Source organism: Nycticebus coucang, chromosome 24 (assembly GCF_027406575.1).
Source record: "Nycticebus coucang isolate mNycCou1 chromosome 24, mNycCou1.pri, whole genome shotgun sequence".
NCBI classification, from domain to species: Eukaryota; Metazoa; Chordata; class Mammalia; order Primates; family Lorisidae; genus Nycticebus; species Nycticebus coucang.
In genome coordinates this window covers 13,661,901-13,680,028 of record NC_069803.1, presented here as the reverse complement: position 1 = coordinate 13,680,028, position 18,128 = coordinate 13,661,901, and the positions used below count along the sequence as shown (strand labels likewise).

Below are 18,128 nucleotides of genomic sequence, written 5' to 3'. Positions count from 1 at the left end.
ATAGCTTGCAAATATTTTCTCCCATTCTGTGGGTCGTCTACGTGTTCTGTCGATTATTTCCCTGCCTGTGCAGAAGATTTTTAATTCAATCGGGTCGTATTTATTTATTTTTGTTGTTGCTGTGATTGCCATTTAGGGCCTTCTTCATGAATTTGAATAGATTAACAAAATGTGGTCTATGTATACCATGGAAAACTATTTGGCCATGAAGAATGATGACTAAATGGCTTTTACAGTAATGTGGATGGAACTAGAGATTATTATCCTAAGTGAAATATCTAAAGAATGGAAAAACAAACCCCACATGTGCTCACTATTAAATTGGAACTAACTCATGAGCACACATGAGGGAAGTAAAACTCAATGGAAATCAAACAGAGGGCCCGGGGGAGGACAGTGTGAGCCTGACCTACAATGAACATTACAATGAACATTATCTCGGCGATGGGCACACTTAGAACCCCAACATTACAAAAGTGAGCTGTATTACCAAAAACAGTTGTACCCCCAAAAAATAAGACAAAGGAAAGAAGGAAAGTGTTGAAGCAGGGAGTAATGTAATTGGGTGTTAAAAGTTTGATGAGCAGCATTAGGGGCCCAGAAGAGAAAGAAGATAGGAAACCGTTGGACCCCATGCAGAAATAGAAGCAGATACACTGTGAAGAGGAGTTTGAAGGTCCCTCCCAAAGACCCGTTCCCAGGGATTCCCAAAGGTTACTGACTGTGTATCCCTACTATCATATGATTGGCAAGATTCAGCAGAAAAAGACATTTTCACTGAAATGAGTTCAGGTTGCTGACTGTTTATTCCATCTTCCTCTCCGTCCTTCTCCATTTATCCAACGGCTCTGGACTGACTGTGCTGACTTTTCCAGCGTGATAACACAAAGATACATGGCCAGAGGTTGCAGCGTGAGGGTATGTGACACACCACTTGGGTGTGGGACACAATGCCTACAGGGACTTTACCTAACAATTGCAAACATTGTAACCTAATCATTTGTACCCTCCTATTAACCGGAAATTAAAATATATGAATGAATTCTCCAGCGACTGGCAGGAAAATATCTGGATAGTGGAAAAGAAACAATCTTTGAAATATTTGGGCCAAGCTACTCTAGGAAAATTTCAATCATCTTGTGAGTGAAATTGAAGCAGAGAATACTTTCATTCACATCAATCCCTAGTTAAAACTGAAGCTTTTTTCCTTTCAGGAAGATATTCAATAATGTAAATAAACTCTTCTTAAATATACCTTTTCTTTTCTTTTGTAGAAATAGGCTCACTGTCACTGAGGCTGGAGTGCAGTGGTGTGATCAGGGCTCACTGCAGTCTTGTACTTCCAGACTCAAGCAATCCTTCTGCCTTAACCTCCTGAGTAGCCACAACTACAGGCATGTGCCACCACCAGCTAATTTTTTAATCTTTTGTGCAGATGGGGTCTTGCTATGATGCCCAGGCTAGTCTTGAACTCCTGTCCTTAAGCAATCCTCCTGCCTCAACCTTCCAAAGCACTGAGATTGCAGAGGTAAACCAGAGTACTTGGCCTATTTTTTTTTCTTTTTTTGATGGGAATTACATAAAGTAGAATTTATCAGAATGCCTATGTTTGTAGGGCCTAAATCTGAAGCAGTATTTTAAAGTAGCAAGTATGTCTGTATATGAAGTTTGTTCAACCTATCAATAATAAGAAATAAATTCTGATGATCTATGCTACAGGAAAGACTAAATTTTCTACTCACTCTACAGAAAATGATATCACAAAACCATTGCCATATGAAGTAGCGAGCAAAGAGTAGGGGGTCAACAAATTAGGAAAAAATGTGTTATAAAGGTGTGTCAGGAAATTAAAAATAAAATATTGTCATTTTATGGCTTTTGTGGTATTTATAGTGTTAGCTTTCTAAATGTATGATTATGGTTTCTTTTCACATTCTGAATACATGCTCCCTTTGCATCTAATTTAAAATTTATGTATATATATATATATATATATATTTTTTTTTTTTTTTATTGTTGGGGATTCATTGAGGGTACAATAAGCCAGTTACACTGATTGCAATTGTTAGGTAAAGTCCCTCTTGCAATCATGTCTTGCCCCCATAAAGTGTGACACACACTAAGGCCCCACCCCCCTCCCTCCATCCCTCTTTCTGCTTCCCCCCCCATAACCTTAATTGTCATTAATTGTCCTCATATCAAAACTGAGTACATAGGATTCATGCTTCTCCATTCTTGTGATGCTTTACTAAGAATAATGTCTTCCACTTCCATCCAGGTTAATACGAAGGATGTAAAGTCTCCATTTTTTTTTATACATATACCACAGCTTGTTAATCCATTCCTGGGTTGGTGGGCATTTAGGCTGTTTCCACATTTTGGCGATTGTAAATTGAGCTGCAATAAACAGTCTAGTACAAGTGTCCTTATGATAAAAGGATTTTTTTCCTTCTGGGTAGATGCCCAGTAATGGGATTGCAGGATCAAATGGGAGGTCTAGCTTGAGTGCTTTGAGGTTTCTCCATACTTCCTTCCAGAAAGGTTGTACTAGTTTGCAGTCCCACCAGCAGTGTAAAAGTGTTCCCTTCTCTCCACATCCACGCCAGCATCTGCAGTTTTGAGATTTTGTGATGTGGGCCATTCTCACTGGGGTTAGATGATATCTCAGGGTTGTTCTGATTTACATTTCTCTAATATATAGAGATGATGAACATTTTTTCATGTGTTTGTTAGCCATTCGTCTGTCATCTTTAGAGAAGGTTCTATTCATGTCTCTTGCCCATTGATATATGGGATTGTTGGCTTTTTTCATGTGGATTAATTTGAGTTCTCTATAGATCCTAGTTATCAAGCTTTTGTCTGATTGAAAATATGCAAATATCCTTTCCCATTGTGTAGGTTGTCTTTTTGCTTTGGTTATTGTCTCCTTAGCTGTACAGAAGCTTTTCAGTTTAATGAAGTCCCATTTGTTTATTTTTGTTGTTGTTGCAATAAAATTTATATTTTTATATTCCTCTTCTTAAAGGAGCCTCACAAAACTGGATAAGCTTCAAACTGCATGACTCTCAGCCCTACCCCTGACTGAGGCAAGTGAACCAATGAAGAGTTGAAACAAAGAAGATTCCCCAGGCCGGCTTGTGGAGAGGAATCTTCCATCAGCTAAGGAGAGCGCTGCCTGGCTAGTGGCTGACTACCTTTGGAGGAGGGAGGAGGTTACAAGTCAGTGGGTGTGTCCAAACTTAGAATATGGCTTTACACAGAGGAAAACATCTATGATAGTCTCCCGGCACAGTAATTTTTGGCAACTGGGTTAAATTTTCTGTTTGAAGCAGCAGGACTATCCTAGAATCCTTTAAAACCAAAACACCCCCTGGCTTCCCAGCAAGAGAAATGACACTTAAGCAAACTCAGGGAAGCAGAGGACATGTCAGTAAAACCCATCTCCTAAAATTCTGGAGAAAGTGTAGCTCTGATCCCATGATGCACTGGGCCTTTATGGCCTGAAGGAACTTTCGTCCTCGAAGTTGTGAGATTTGTTTCTTCCAAATTTTATCACTGGCCAGCATTCAATGACCTCTAGAATAGGGTACCGCAGCCCATTACACCTTGGCATCCCTGAGAATTAGTGCTTGGAAACGAATTCAAATTAATTGTCTGGCTACATGATGGCAGCATTAACCTTTAAAGTGGATGCAATGACCATGATTTACATAATCTATTTAATCATTTTTCAATAGAATTAATATTTAGAAGGCAAGTGGGGAGAAATAAATTATGTCTTATAGCTTTTCGTGTGCACCAGGCTCAGCTCCCAAAAGAATAAAATTAACATTATCTAAGGTATAGAATCTATCAGGTGTTTGGAGCAATAAATTAGATTACAGGGATAACAATCCTTCCAGAATCTTCTTGTAATATGAATTCCCCCAGAAGGTAAATAAACAGTGCCACAGATAAGGAGCAGGTTTCATCCATCACTCTTCTCTTGAGATCCAAGCAGAGAGATTCTGAGGTGAAAAGACTGTGAGATTTTGACAAGTGCATATAGTACCTGTTTGTTTAAGGATCTGCCAGAGATACATCTAGAAGAAACAGGCTGAAAATAAGCTAAATAAAACTGAAGTTGAATTTGGACACATTTCCTACCTGATCATTTTCTTCATGTAGGTTCTGTTATGAGGGGGGAGCATGTGGGTATACTCTGCTTTCTAGAGAGACCAATGCCTAGCAACTGAGTGATGGGCTGGATGGTTCTCTTATCCCAAGGGAACCTGGTGCTTCAGTACCATTATCTGAGGAATCCAGAAAAGTTCTCATGGATTCAAAGGGAACTTTCTGAACCTAAAACTTTGGAAAATTGAGATTTCCCCAAGAGAAAGTGGCTAGATGATTGGGAATGGAAAACAGGAACTCTATTATGTAAAAAGTAGTCTACATAACAATTTCATTTTCAATTAAATAAAAATACTCATTGTGAATTTTACAAACACAGGGTGTGGGGGCAGGGGGTGAAGAGTTCCAAAAGGATACAGGGGCTCTACTTCTCATACCGAGAGTGGAGTGAGCTATATAGTGAGAAAGGGAGGGATCCTGGTGTCCAGACAACTGGGTTCCAGCCCTGATGGCCACTAACTGGATGGCTCTTAGAAAACTCACATTACTCTTCTGGGCATCCAGGATGCTCATTTGACAAGCAAGGAGTATATAGACCCGAGCCCATAGCACAGCGGCTAAGTGCAGGTTTGAGTTTCAGCCCTACCAGCTACATGACTCTCAACAACTCATTTAACCTTTCATTTCAGTTTTCTCACCTGTAAAACAGAGCGATTAGTAGGGTCTACCTCATAGGATTATTGGGATGATTAAGTAAAACGAATATATAAAACACTTAGCACAGTTCTTTGTACCTAGCAAGGGTTCAATGAAAGTGGGGTCTTAAATAGATACAATATAGCATGAAGTTATCTCCAGCTATATTATTCTACAATTCTAATTTCATGGCAGATAGAAAAACAATTGAAGAATATTACAACTGATGGTGGTAAGCGGTGGTAATTCATGAAAACATATATACACCATCATATTAAGTTAAAAAATGAGGTTGGAAATACTGGTCCTCAGCATACACAGGCTAGGTAAAAATAAGGGACAGGTTGATACATGATGGGAGGAAATCACCCTGGAATCACCCAGCTGAAAAGTTCTGTTATCCTTTTCTCTAAAGTTGTTTGAGAGTTCACTACAGATCTAACAACAAACTGAAACTCTATGAAAAGTGGCTTTGCTTCAACTCTTTTTCTATGGAATTGTCACAGATGAATAGAGATTGCCATTTCGGGCTAGAGTAAGGGCTCCAGGGCCCTTGCAAAACCAAGCTGCCAAAATGATGGATCTAGTTGTTTTGTGTCTCATCAGAGGCTCCTCACAAAAAAACCTTTTAAAAGAGAAAGATGGTCCAACGTCTTCCAGCGAAGCTTGCTGGAAAATGTTCCTATTAGCTTTTCTCCAACTCAGCCCCAAGCATTTCAAGAAAAGCTCGTAAAGGTAGCCTGCTCCATAAATTAAATGGAAACGCTCTTCATCAAACTTTGACTTCCCGTTTTTATTTCTTGAATCTGAGTGAGGAGAGAGAGAAGATGTGTGTAACCTTGCTACCATTTAAATAGTGTCAGAGAATGAGAAATCAGTGGTGAACACAGCTACTTCTGAAGGACACTGTAAATGTACATTCAGGTTTCTGGTTCCTAAACCAATAATCTTCCTACCCCACCAGAAGGCCTCTGTGTTACTCTAATAATCTTGAAAGTAATGACAGGAGCTCAATTATTGAATATTTTCTATAAACCAGACTCGGAGCTGGGTGCTATACACACTTATACGGTTCTATTCTCACCACAGTCCCACAATCTAAACATTAACAGTAACATTGTTTCCACTTTACAGATAAAGATGTTGAGGCTTAGAAAATGTAATCCAGTCTTTCAAGGTTATAATGTTGGTAAACAGCAGCGATAGGTCTAGAATTGCCTTCTGCTTATAGGTTAACACTTTCCCATTTTTAACACTTTCCCAAATCTCTGTGGTGTCTCCTCTCCCTTAGGAATAAGACGTGTCTTAGGAAGAGTTTTCTCCAGACAGGGGGCCTCCATTAATCAATGCTGTCATTTGAGTGCCTGTTTTATGGCCATGACTGAGCTAGGAGGTTGGACAATTAAGTTCACAAACTCATCCTAGGAAAAGTGCCCACATACCTCATTGCTGAATATCACCCTTGAAGTACTTCCCTTGGCCATCTGGTGACTGTAGTGATATTTAGCAGTAAGATATATAACGCTTTTTCTAGGATGAATTCGCGAACTTAATTGTCAGTCTTCGAGCTCTGATAGCCATTCAAAATTGCTTTGAAGGATGGTGGACAAGGTGCTGTGTCAAGTACCTCAAAGGTGACTAGTGATCTTCAGCAATGAGGTATGTAGCACTTCTTCCAGGCTGAGTTCGCAAACTTAATTGTCCACCCTTACAAGACAAACAAACAAACAAAGCCTTTGTACTTTCAGCCTTGTCATTGTCTGAAAAGAATCCATCCAAGGAGAGAGAATAGACAGGTGAGGCTTTAAAAAATTAAGAGCCTATCCTTATATTAAAAACTCCTTAAAAAGTAGAGGGCAAAAAATTCTAAACCAGAATTTTGTATATGTGAGTGTGAGTGTGTGTGAGAGAGAGAAAGAGAGATCTGTGTCTGCACAAAGGAAGTTGAAGAGAGTTGTTGCCCGTTTTATTCCATACAATGCCAGTAGAAAAAATAAACAAGGTCAAGGCAAGAGAAAACTATAGCTATTTATTTGCCAGGAAAGGAACACTTGGAGAGATTCATTGGCATGACATTAGCAATCCTCTGAAACATTTATACGTGAATTCTTGAAGACAAGAAAAGGACAAATCCATCAGGCTCACCCACAGCGTGTGAACCGATCGTATTATTCAGTTCAGTAATACGTCATCAGCTGTGAAGGCAGAGTCTGCTCAGCTTCCTTCCACACACCTAACAGTATGAAAATACCAATTGGAATGAACCAAACCAAGGCAATTACATGTGGGCTCAGAAGACCCAGTGTCCAGGAGATGAAATGGACAAAGGCAAAGCCCACTTATAAATCAACATACTCATTCCTTTTTTGTTGTTGTTGTTTTGTTTTGCTTTTGAGACAGTCTCACTCTTTCACCCTGGGTAGAATGCCGTGGTGTCATAGCTCACAGAAACCTCAAACTCTTGGGCTCAAGAGTCTTGATCCTCTGGCCTCAGCCTCCCAAGTATCTGGGACTATAGGCATCTGCCACAACGCACAGCTATTTCTAGAGACAGGGTCTCCCTCTTGCTCAGAGTGGTCTTGAACTCCTGAACTCAGGCAATCTGCCCATCTCGGCCTTGCAGAGCGCTGGGATTACAGGAGTGAGCCCCTGCACCCAGAAACATTCTTCTCCTCCTCCTCCTCCTCCTCCTTTTTGTTTGGGATTCATTGAGGGTACAAAGAATTAGGTTACACTAATTGTGATTGTCAGGTAAAGTCCCTCTTGGAATTGTGTCCTGCCCCAAAGAGGTGTGCCATACAATGTGATCCCACATCCCCCTCCCTTCTCCCATCCGCCATTCTCCTACCCTGCACCCTGTATTAGCTCATCTACTGCCTTCATATTAGAATTGAGTACATTGCATTCTTGCTTCTCCATTCTTGTGATGCTTTACTAAGAAGAATGTGTTCCACTTCCATCCAGGTTAATACAAAAGATATAAAGTCTCCATATTTTTAATGGCTGAATAGTATTCCATGGTATACATATACCACAGCTTGTTAATCCATTATTGGGTTGGTGGGTGTTTAGGCTGTTTCCTAAATGTTACATTTTGGCGATTGTAAATTGAGCTGTGATAAACAGTCTAGTGCAAATGTCCTTATGATAAAAAGACTTTTTCTTTTGGGTAGATGCCTACTAATGGGATTGCAGGATCAAATGGAAGGTCTAATTTGAGTTTTTTGAGGATTCTCCACACTTCTTTTCAGAAAGGTTGTATTAGTTTGCAGTCCCACCAGCAGAGTAAAAATGTTTCCTTCTCTCCACATCCATACCAGCATCTGCAGCTTTGAGACTTTGTGATGTGGGCTACTCTCACTGGGGTTAGATGATATGCCAGGGTGTTTTGATTTACATTTCTCGGATGATTAGGGACAATGAGCATTCTTTCAAATGTTTGTTAGGCATTCCTCTGTCTTCCTCAGGGAAGGTTCTGTTCATATCTCTTGCCCAGAGGTAGATGGGATTGTTTGCTCTTTTTCTGTTCATAAATTTGAGTTCTTTGTAGGTTCTAGTTATCAACTCTTTGTCAGATTGATACCCTGCAAGTATCTTTTCCCGTTCTGAAGGTTGTCCTTTTGCTTCACTTGTTGTGTTCTTAGCCGTGTAGAAGCTTTTCAGATTAAGTCAGTCCCATTTGCTAATTTTTATTGTTGATGTGATGGCTGCCAAAGTCTTTGTCATAAAATCTTCCCCCAGTCCAACATCATCAGGAGTTTTCCCCACACTTTCTTCTAAGATTTTTAGCATTTCCTATCTTAGATTTAAGTCTCTTATCCATCTTGAGTCAATTTTTGTAAGGGGGGGGTCGAGTTTCAGTCTTTTACATGTGGTTATCTGGTTCCCCCAGCACTATTTGTTGAATAGGGAATTTTTCCCCCACTGTATGCTTTTGTTTCATTTACCAAAGATCAGATGGCAAGTAGAGACTGGTTTCATCTCTTGGTTTTCTATTCTGTTCCATATGTCTATGTCTCTATTGTTGTGCCAATACGATGCTGTTTTGATTACTGTGGACTTGTAATATAGCCTGAAGTCTGGTAGAGTGATGCCTCCAACTTGGTTTTTATTAATAAGGAAAGTCTTAGCTATATGAGTTTTTTCCTACTTCCATACAAAATAAAGTACTATTTTTTCCAGTTCTTCAAAATATTATGTTGGTATTTTAATTGAGATTGCATTGAATCTGTAGATTTCTTTGGGTAGAATACCCATTTTAACAATGCTGATTCTTCCCAGCCAAGAGCATGATAAGTTCTCCCATTTGTTAGTGTCTTCTGCAATTTCTTTTCTTAGGGTTTCATAATTCTCTTTGAAAAGATCTTTTACCTCTTTTGTTAGGTATATTCCTAAGTATTTCATTTTCTTTGAAGCTACTGTGAAGGGAATTGTGTCCTTGATTTGCTTCTCAACTTGGCAGTTATTGGTATATAAAAAGACTACTGATGTGTGGACATTGATTTTATACCCTGAGACATTACTGTATTTCCTGATGTCTTCCAGGAGTTTTGTGATTGAGTCTCCAGGGTTCTCTAAGTAGAAGATCATCTTGTCAGTAAAGAGGGAGATTTTGACCTCCTCTGCTCCAATTTGGACGCTCTTTATATCCTTCTCTTGCCTGATTGCATTGGCTAGAACTTCCAGAACTATGTTAAATAATAGTGGTGATAGTGACATCTTGTCTGGTTCTACCCTGTTTCCCCGAAGATAAGACATCATCTGAAAATAAGACCTACTTACAGGAAAGATAAGACGTCCCCTGAAAATAAGACCTAGCGCATCTTTGGGAACACATCTGAAAATAAGACACAGTCTTATTTTCGGGAAAACAGGGTAGTTCTAAGTGGAAAAACTTTCAGTTGTATACCAGTCAGTATGATGTTAGCTGTGGGTTTGTCATAGATGGCTCCAATCAGCTTAAGAAATGTGCCATCTATGCCTATTTTCTTAAGTGTTCTTATTACAAAAGGTTGCTGAATTTTGTCAAGTGCTTTTTCTGCATCTGTTGAGATGATCATATGGTCTTTGTTTTTTGATATGTTGTATTACATTAATGGATTTTCGTATTTAACCAACCCTTTCATCCCTTGGATGAGCCTACTTGATCATGATGTATAATTTTTTTAATGAGTAGCTGCAATCTATTAACTAAGATTTTGTTGAGTATTTTTGCATTGATATTCATTAGTGAAATTGGTGTGTAGTTCTCCTTTTTAGTAAGTTCCTTTCCTGGTTTTGGAATCAAGGTGATGTTTGCTTCATAGAACATGTTGGAGAAGGATTCTTCCTTCTCAATGTTTTAGAATAACTTCTGCAGTATAGCTACAAGCTTATTTTTGAAGGTGTAATAGAATTCTGATGTGAAGCCATCTAGTCCTGTGCTTTGTTGTTGTTGTTGTAAGCTTTTTCATTATTTCTGCAATCTCGGTGCTTGATATTGGTTTGTGTAAGAGGTCTATTTCTTCCTGGTTAAGTCTAGGAAGATGGGTGGTTCCAGGTATTGGTCCATTTCCTCCACATTGTCAAATTTCTGGGCATAAAGTTTTTAGTAGTAGTCATAAATAATCTCTTTTATCTCTGTGGTATTGTTATTTCCACCTTTTCATTTCTTATTGAGGTTAGTAAAGATTTTACTTTTCTCTTTCTGGTAAATCTGGCCAATAGTTTATTGATTTTATTTATTTTTTTCAAAGAACCATCTTTTCGTTTAATTTTCTGAATGATTCTTTTAAATGTGACCCTAAAACACACCTAACAACACCCTAGTGTGCTTGATAGACATATATAAAACACTCCATCCCAAAGCTAAAGAATACACATTCTTCTCATGTAGAAGCCTATGGAACATTCTCCAAAATAGATAATATCCTAGGACACAAATCAAACCTCAACAAAATCAAAAGAATTGAAATTTTACCTTGTATCTTCTCAGACCACAAGACAATAAAGGTGGAACTCAACTCCAACAAAAATTGTCATCCCCACACAAAGGCATGGAAATTAAATAACCTTATGATGAATGACAGTTGAGTCAAGGAAGAGATAAAAAAGGAAATTATTAACTTCCTTGAGCAAAACAACAATGAAGACACAAGCTACCAAAACCTGTGGGACACTGCAAAAGCAGACCTAAGAGGGAAATGTATCCCATTAGATGCCTATAACCACAAACAGAAAGAGAGCACATCAATAACCTTATGAATCATCTTAAAGAAATGGAAAAGGAAGAGCAATTCAATTCCAAACCTATCAGAAGAAAAGAAATAACCAAAATGAAATTAAAAAAAAATGAAATTAAAAATAAAACATACTCATTCTTTAAAGAGATTCCTCCATGTCTTCCTTTGAGCAGATGCCACACCCCTCACAGAAGGGCCAGGGTGAGGATTTTCTTCTCTTCTCCTCAAGGGTTAATTCTCCTGTTGTTATTCACAGAACACAACGAACAAATTGGACCAGCCATCCTTTTGTTCCTCTATCTCAGTAATAGATGTTTCTTTCAGATCAGGGAGCCAGAGGGGAAGAAAATGAATGCTACAATTAAGCATGAGGGAAGAATAAATTTAGTTTTATGCAACCTCCAAATGAGCCACCCAGCACTCCGGAATTGAGTCTATGCCAGATTCTTCAGGAATCTTCCTGACATAACATTAGGTCTCCTGGTGCCGGGAAAGTGTTCCCTGACTTTATAGAAAATGGCTTGTTTGTGTAAATCTGGGATGACTGGTTCTTAGGCTAAGTCTTGGCCCCCACACCACTAGGGGAGGTGACAGACTTTAGCCATATAATCTTGAACTCTGATGTGCAGACCTGAATTCAAGCTCTTGATATTTTTCTGGGCTTCAAGATCTACTGTAACTCAGGGAAAGAGGCATTAAGTTCAGAACTACTTATTTACCTGATAAATTATGGACCTTCAGGGACTGTTGTCAAGATTTGAAAGACAGGTATACTCACAACAATAATTTGAAGGCTTCATTAGATATTTGAGATATAACATGGGAAATTCAGCAAGTTTGTCTAAAATTTTGTTTCTTCTTTTGTAAGATGGAAATAATATCTTATGCTTACCATATAAGAATAATCCATTAGAACAGAAGTTGCTGTAAACAAGTATAGCGTCCCCTGAAGTTTTGTCTTAAACCTCTGGCATGGAGAAAATCCTGGAAAAATATCATTGTTGAGTAAATAAGTAAAAAGAAGAATGATTCCATAGTGGATTGATGGTAACACAATATGAAGAATTCCTAAATTCTTCCATACTGTTGGTAAGCACCCTCTTCTTCAAATGTGATAAATGACCAGGCATTTTCTTTGACGGTTCAAAGTTTATAAAGTATCTCAGTCTTTGATTTGGGAGCATTGAAGTATTTGTTTTTTAAATTGGCAAGTTTTATCTGTTTTATCTTTGGCAAGCGGATGCTAATACAAGCATGGTGGCCTCTCCTCTGAAGACCAAATGTGTCATTAAATAGCCTTCACCTGATCTACTCGCCTGACTGGGCTCTAGTGAGCTAAAGATCCTTCTGTTTGCCTATGTGAGAGCTCTTTGGAAGTCTTTTGAAGTCACTTCCCCCTTACCATAATACCTCCATCTCCACCCTGAGCTCTAATTGATCTGCAATTATTAATGGGAAGTGGTACTTTTAGTAGAAAATATTACTAACATGAGAGGTCCCAGTCTCAGGTGTGGTTTCCCTAGACACTGGGCAGCAGGAGTGTCCTTTGAGGTTAGTTGGGTTCTACCACGCACATCCAGCACCTGGATGTCAGCACATTCAGCACCTGGCAGCCTGGTTCATTCTCCTCATCTTCGTAGCCCTGCGGGTGGTGTTAGCCACCAACTAGTTCTGACAATAGCCAGGACCTGGAGTGAGGCTCTGTAGTAAATCCACATGCTTGAGACAGAAAGATATGAACACATAAAGTTATCTAGTGACCCACGGCAGCCGTCATAAGGAGGGGCCACGTGGGCAGGCCAGAGTTGTCAGGACTCAGACTTCATGAAAGCAAGTAGAACTTGAATTAGCAGTAGAGGGAGGATTATCCCATCTGTGCATTCGGAATGGAGGCAAGGACACAGAGAGAATGAACGGGGTGTGCAGAGACACCAGGGCTCTTGGGAAGAGCAGCATATGAGGGCAAGAGGCAGTTTACAGTGGGGACTGTACTGACCCTGATAAAGTCAATAGGCAGCTGCAACCCCAGATCTATCTCTCTGGACTACCCCTACTCCCCCTATAGGGTTTGTAAGGAAAGTTATTTGAAAATGCTAAACGGCTATACAAACACAATGTGATGTAATCATTGTTATTTAGGAAAAATTATGGCCAGAAAAACAGGTCGAACAAAGATCAGGATGGATATTAAATGCCAGGCTAAGGAAGTGACTTAAATGACCCACAAAGAGGGACAAAGGGACCAGCCTACCCACCCCAGTCCTCCTTCCCATCAGCCTCTCCTTCCTCCCCCTCCCTCTATACACCCCCCCCCACACACACACTATCCAGGTCTCTTTGCACATGTCATCAATAAACATACTGATGAAGTATGTAATCCCCCCCCTTTTTAGCTCTACCTTCCATCAAAGCTAAAAATGTGCACCACAGTTAAAGTAGACTATTTTAGAATTTTGAAAACTTTGAAATTCTGAGGCAGAGCTGCCTGACAAGAGCAGTGATGTACAGGTGATCTGAGCTCTCACTGCACATGTGCTGCTCACCTTGGCTTAACTTGCTCTCTCAGTCTGGACCTTGGTTTCTTCATCTGTGAAATGGGGAGCTCCCATGTTCTCTAAGGGTTTGTCAAATCTTCTTTGACGTTGCTTCTTTATCTGAAGACAAAGCAGAAGAGAAGCTCCAGGAAGCGTGCTAAGTGCCCTAGGAGGAACAGAAAAAAAGCATGGAAGACCCAGTGACAACCACATATCCTGTGTAAAGCCACATGGACTTTGGTGGTAGATGAATAGACCATGTGGACACTTGGTCTATTCATCCACTGGACACAGAGGACATGTTGATGAATGACACAGGACTTCCATCATCACAGCACCCACAATGTAGAGGTAAGGTCAGACAAATAGACCATTACCATGAAACATGGTGAGTGTTGGGATGGAATAATGCTGAGAGCTGTGGGAGACAGCTGAGGGACATCTTCACCAGGCTGGTGTTTGCAATGCTTTTTCACTCTACCAGTCAAGCAGATGTGGACAAGTTTCATCTTCTATTTTTAGGTACATTACAATGGCATGACTTATACCAAATATGTCTAACACCCAGGTTCTAAGACATCCTCCAGGAGAATCTGCTGCACCCTCTATGGTGACTCTTGGGTCACCTTAGGACTTTATTCTGTGCTGTCACCCCATAATTCTCTGTCATACTCTGTGCTGGCTGTTTCTATATGGACATTTATTTGGCCCCCTTCCAGAATACATTCTTTTTCTTACTCTTTACATCTGCTGTTACATCTTTCACCAGGTCTCCAAATTCTGTTGGACAAATTAGCTATACTCTAGGGCAGATACTAAGATATAGACCCAGCAATGGCAGGGTGACAAATTGTCAACCACCTGCTTGAATCTAGTTAGGAAGTTCATGCCTGAAGCCAATGAGAATCTCTTAAGTGATAAGTTTACTGGTGTTTATGATGTTCATAGTAGCCATCAACCAGTAAGTTAAAGATTATTTACTGAATTCCTCAAACATATCAAACACTGTGTTATATGTTGCTGGACCCATAAAGACACATAGACTTAGACCTTGCCTTAATAAGTAAACCATCTCAAAGGAAAGACTGAACTGTTGTAGAATTGTAGAAATATAATTAATAAATTTATTCTAATATGTTTATTCTAAATGAAATATTAGAATAGAAAGTCTCTCTAAAAGTCATCTAAATTAATTTCTGTCCCAATGATGTTTATCAAAATGTATTATTTTTTAAAAACAGGATTAATTCCTGACAATTTTATAAAATTTTATTATAGCTACATTAGAAGATGCTAGCAGTAAATATAAGAAAGTTCAAAGAGGGACAGGTTAGTAAGGATTAAATTGTCAGAGAAACAGTTATGAGGAGACTCAGGCTAGATCCTGGGGAGATTGGATGGGTAGAGACTATCTTGGAAGGAAATGAAAGTATGAGAAGTAATGAAACAGGGATGATATCCAAGAATCTCATCAACATGCTATGTGCTCCATTCTTACCTCCCATTTGTTTCAGGTTTCTGGATCTTTCCCTTCCCTTCCCATCCTCTGCCTCTCTGGACTGAAGACTTCCAACATTTCCCATTTTCCAGTCCTCCATTCCCTCATTCGTTCCCTTAGCCCATCCCCTAAGCCTTCTCCAGTAGCATTATGTCATTCTTGTTACGCAAGAATGGGAAATACACACGGCATTTTTTAGGTGAAAGCAAGTATGTATGTTTTCAAAGCTCTTCCTGGAGACCCAGCCTGATGCTGGCCACTCTGGCCACATCAGCCCATGTCACCTGACAAGCCAGAGGGAACTACTTGGCTGCCTTTCCCCCTGCATTCCCTCGGGAAGGAAAGCTCTCTGAAAATGACTCCTACCCACACAATAGCAATTTCTCTCTGTTGTGCGGCTGCTCTGTGCCAAAGGTAAGAACGAGTTGGAAGCAAAACCATTTTGCAGCCAAGAGAATTCTAATCCTGGGCTGAGCATATGCGCAGCCCAAATGCACGCAGGGCATGACTTCTGACAAGCAGATGACACTGCCACAGTTGTGGGAACAAAGCTGTTCACAATCTTTTGGCTTCCTTCTACAGCAGTGGGGAGAAGCTTTCCATCAATGCCAGACCCTCTGATGACACCCCTAAAGCATAGCTGCGGAGAGCAATTTCTTTCCAAACAGCATGAGCTTAAATCTATGTGAAATGAACGTGATTGTGTTTATCAAAATAGCTTCAGAAACTATATGATCCATTCTATTTTCTCTGTTCCAGTACCAGTCTTTTCAAGGTTTTGACTATAAATTTTAACCTAGGATTTACTTTTCTTTCCCCAGAGACTCACTCGTGTGTGTGCACGTAAACACATATGAGGTCTGACAATTAAGTTTGTGAACTCATCCTAGAAAAAGTGCCACATACCTCATTGCTGAATATCACTATGGTCCCCTTGGAAGTACTCCCCTTGGCAAGCTATGCACTGACACCAACACCTAGTCCACACCTCAAATTAATTTTGGAGCTCTTTTTCTGAAATGATCATCAAAGCTGGTTGTTGTACTGCACACAGAAACACATGATGAATAATGATGAATTCAACAATAATGAATGCTACTCAGTGAGACACTGCCACACGTTGACATGAAAACAGCTGTGACTCACTGATATACCAAGGTTATGAAACCTTATGGAGTTAATTGTACAGTCCTGCCAATATAAGCACATGCTGGCCAGTTTGTGAACTTCATTGACAGACCTGTACAACAAGAGCTCTGATGGTCATTCCAGGAAAGAGTTTTAAAATTGCTTTGAATGGTAGATTAGGTGCTGATGTTGATGCATTACTTCCCAAGGGGAGTACTTTGTAGGCGACAGTAGTGATATTCAGCAATGGGGTCCCAGCAGGTTTTCTAGGATGAGTTCAAAACTCCTCAGACCTTGTACATTTAACTTTGTTCACATATACTGTCTTTTCTTTCTCTGTGTCTCTCTCCATCTTTCTATTTTTTCTAACACTTCACCCCAAATATTTCTAACACTTGCACACCTAATGTATACTTGATAAGTACCAACACAAGACATTAAATTAAAAAAAAATCATAAAAACCAAATCACACCAAACTTAACTCTTCTGTGTTTGTCAAAACTTTTTGATATCAAGATCCTAATGAACACAATCCAACAACGTATCAAAAAAATTATACACCATGACCAAGTGGGATTTATCCTAGGGTCTCAAGGCTGGTGCAATATACGAAAATCTATAAATGTAATTCAGAACATAAACTAAAAAATAAAGAACATATGATTCTCTCAATTGATGCAGAAAAAGCTTTGATAATATCCAGCATCCCTTTCATGATCAGAACACTTAAGAAAATTGGTATAGAAGGGACACTTCTTAAACTAATAGAGGCCATCTACAGCAAACCCACAGCCAATATCATACTGAATGGAGTTAAATTAAAATCATTTCCACTTAGATCAGGAACCAGGCAAGGTTGCCCATTGTCTCCATTGCTCTTTAACATTGTAATGGAAGTTTTAGCCATTGCAAATAGGGAAGAAAAGGCGATCAAGGGTATCCATATAGAGTCAGAAGAGATCAAACTTTCACTCTTCACAGATGATATGATCGTATATCTGGAAAACACTAGGGATTCTACTACAAAACTTTTAGAAGTGATCAAGAAATACAGCAATATCTCAGGCTACAAAATTAACACCCATAAATCTGTAGCCTTTATATATACCAACAATAACCAAGCTGAAAAAACAGTCAAGGAGTCTATTCCTTTCACAGTAGTGCTAAAGAAGATGAAATATTTGGAAGTATACCTAACAAAGGATGTAAAAGATCTCTACAAAGAGAACTAAGAAACTTTAAGAAAAGAAATAGCTGAAGATGTTAACAAATGGAAATACATACCATGCTCATGGATGGGAAGAATCAACATTGTTAAAATCTCTATACTACCCAAAGCAATATATAATTTTAATGCAATTCCTATTAAAGCTCCATTGTCATATTTTAAAGATCTTGAAAAAATAATACTTCATTTTATATGGAATCAGAAAAAAACCTCGAATAGACAAAACATTACTCAGCAATAAAAACACAGCAGGAGGAATCACGCTACCAGACCTGAGACTGTACTATAAATCGATAGTGATCAAAACAGCATGGTATTGGCACAAAAACAGAGAAGTAGATGTCTGTAACAGAATAGAGAATCAAGAGATGAATCCAGCTACTTACCATTATTTGATCTTTGACAAGCCAATTAAAAACATTCAGTGGGGAGGCATAGCAAGATGGCGGCCGAGTAACAGCTTCCTTGCATATGGGCACCATGAGTCTGGGGAGATAGGACTCCAGGCATCCCTGGCTGGTGGGATCTGCCTATCATCACCCCTGTGAGGATACAGGGAGTCAGCGAGAGACTTCAGAACCCCAAGAGGAGGACTAAAACAGTGGAAAAACGGCAAGTGATTGCATGTGTTCAATTCGTCTAAAACCGCTCACAACTGTAAGTTCAGTAGCAGCGAGACTGCAAACCAGAAAGGCCTTACCTGTGAACT

The 18,128-nt window shown here is 39.5% G+C and overlaps 1 long non-coding RNA gene across 1 annotated transcript in view; it reads right to left on the bottom strand.

The window, feature by feature from the left end:
- LOC128576545 (uncharacterized) overlaps nt 1-15,278 on the bottom strand; it is a 55,235-nt gene extending 39,957 nt beyond the window's left edge. Inside the window, exons 1-2 of the long non-coding RNA XR_008377421.1 lie at nt 15,063-15,278; nt 13,574-13,684 (exon numbers count right to left, since the gene is read on the bottom strand). This is a non-coding gene — a long non-coding RNA (uncharacterized LOC128576545). The remainder of the gene's footprint in view (nt 1-13,573; nt 13,685-15,062) is intronic.
- Nucleotides 15,279-18,128: the final 2,850 nt, after the last annotated feature.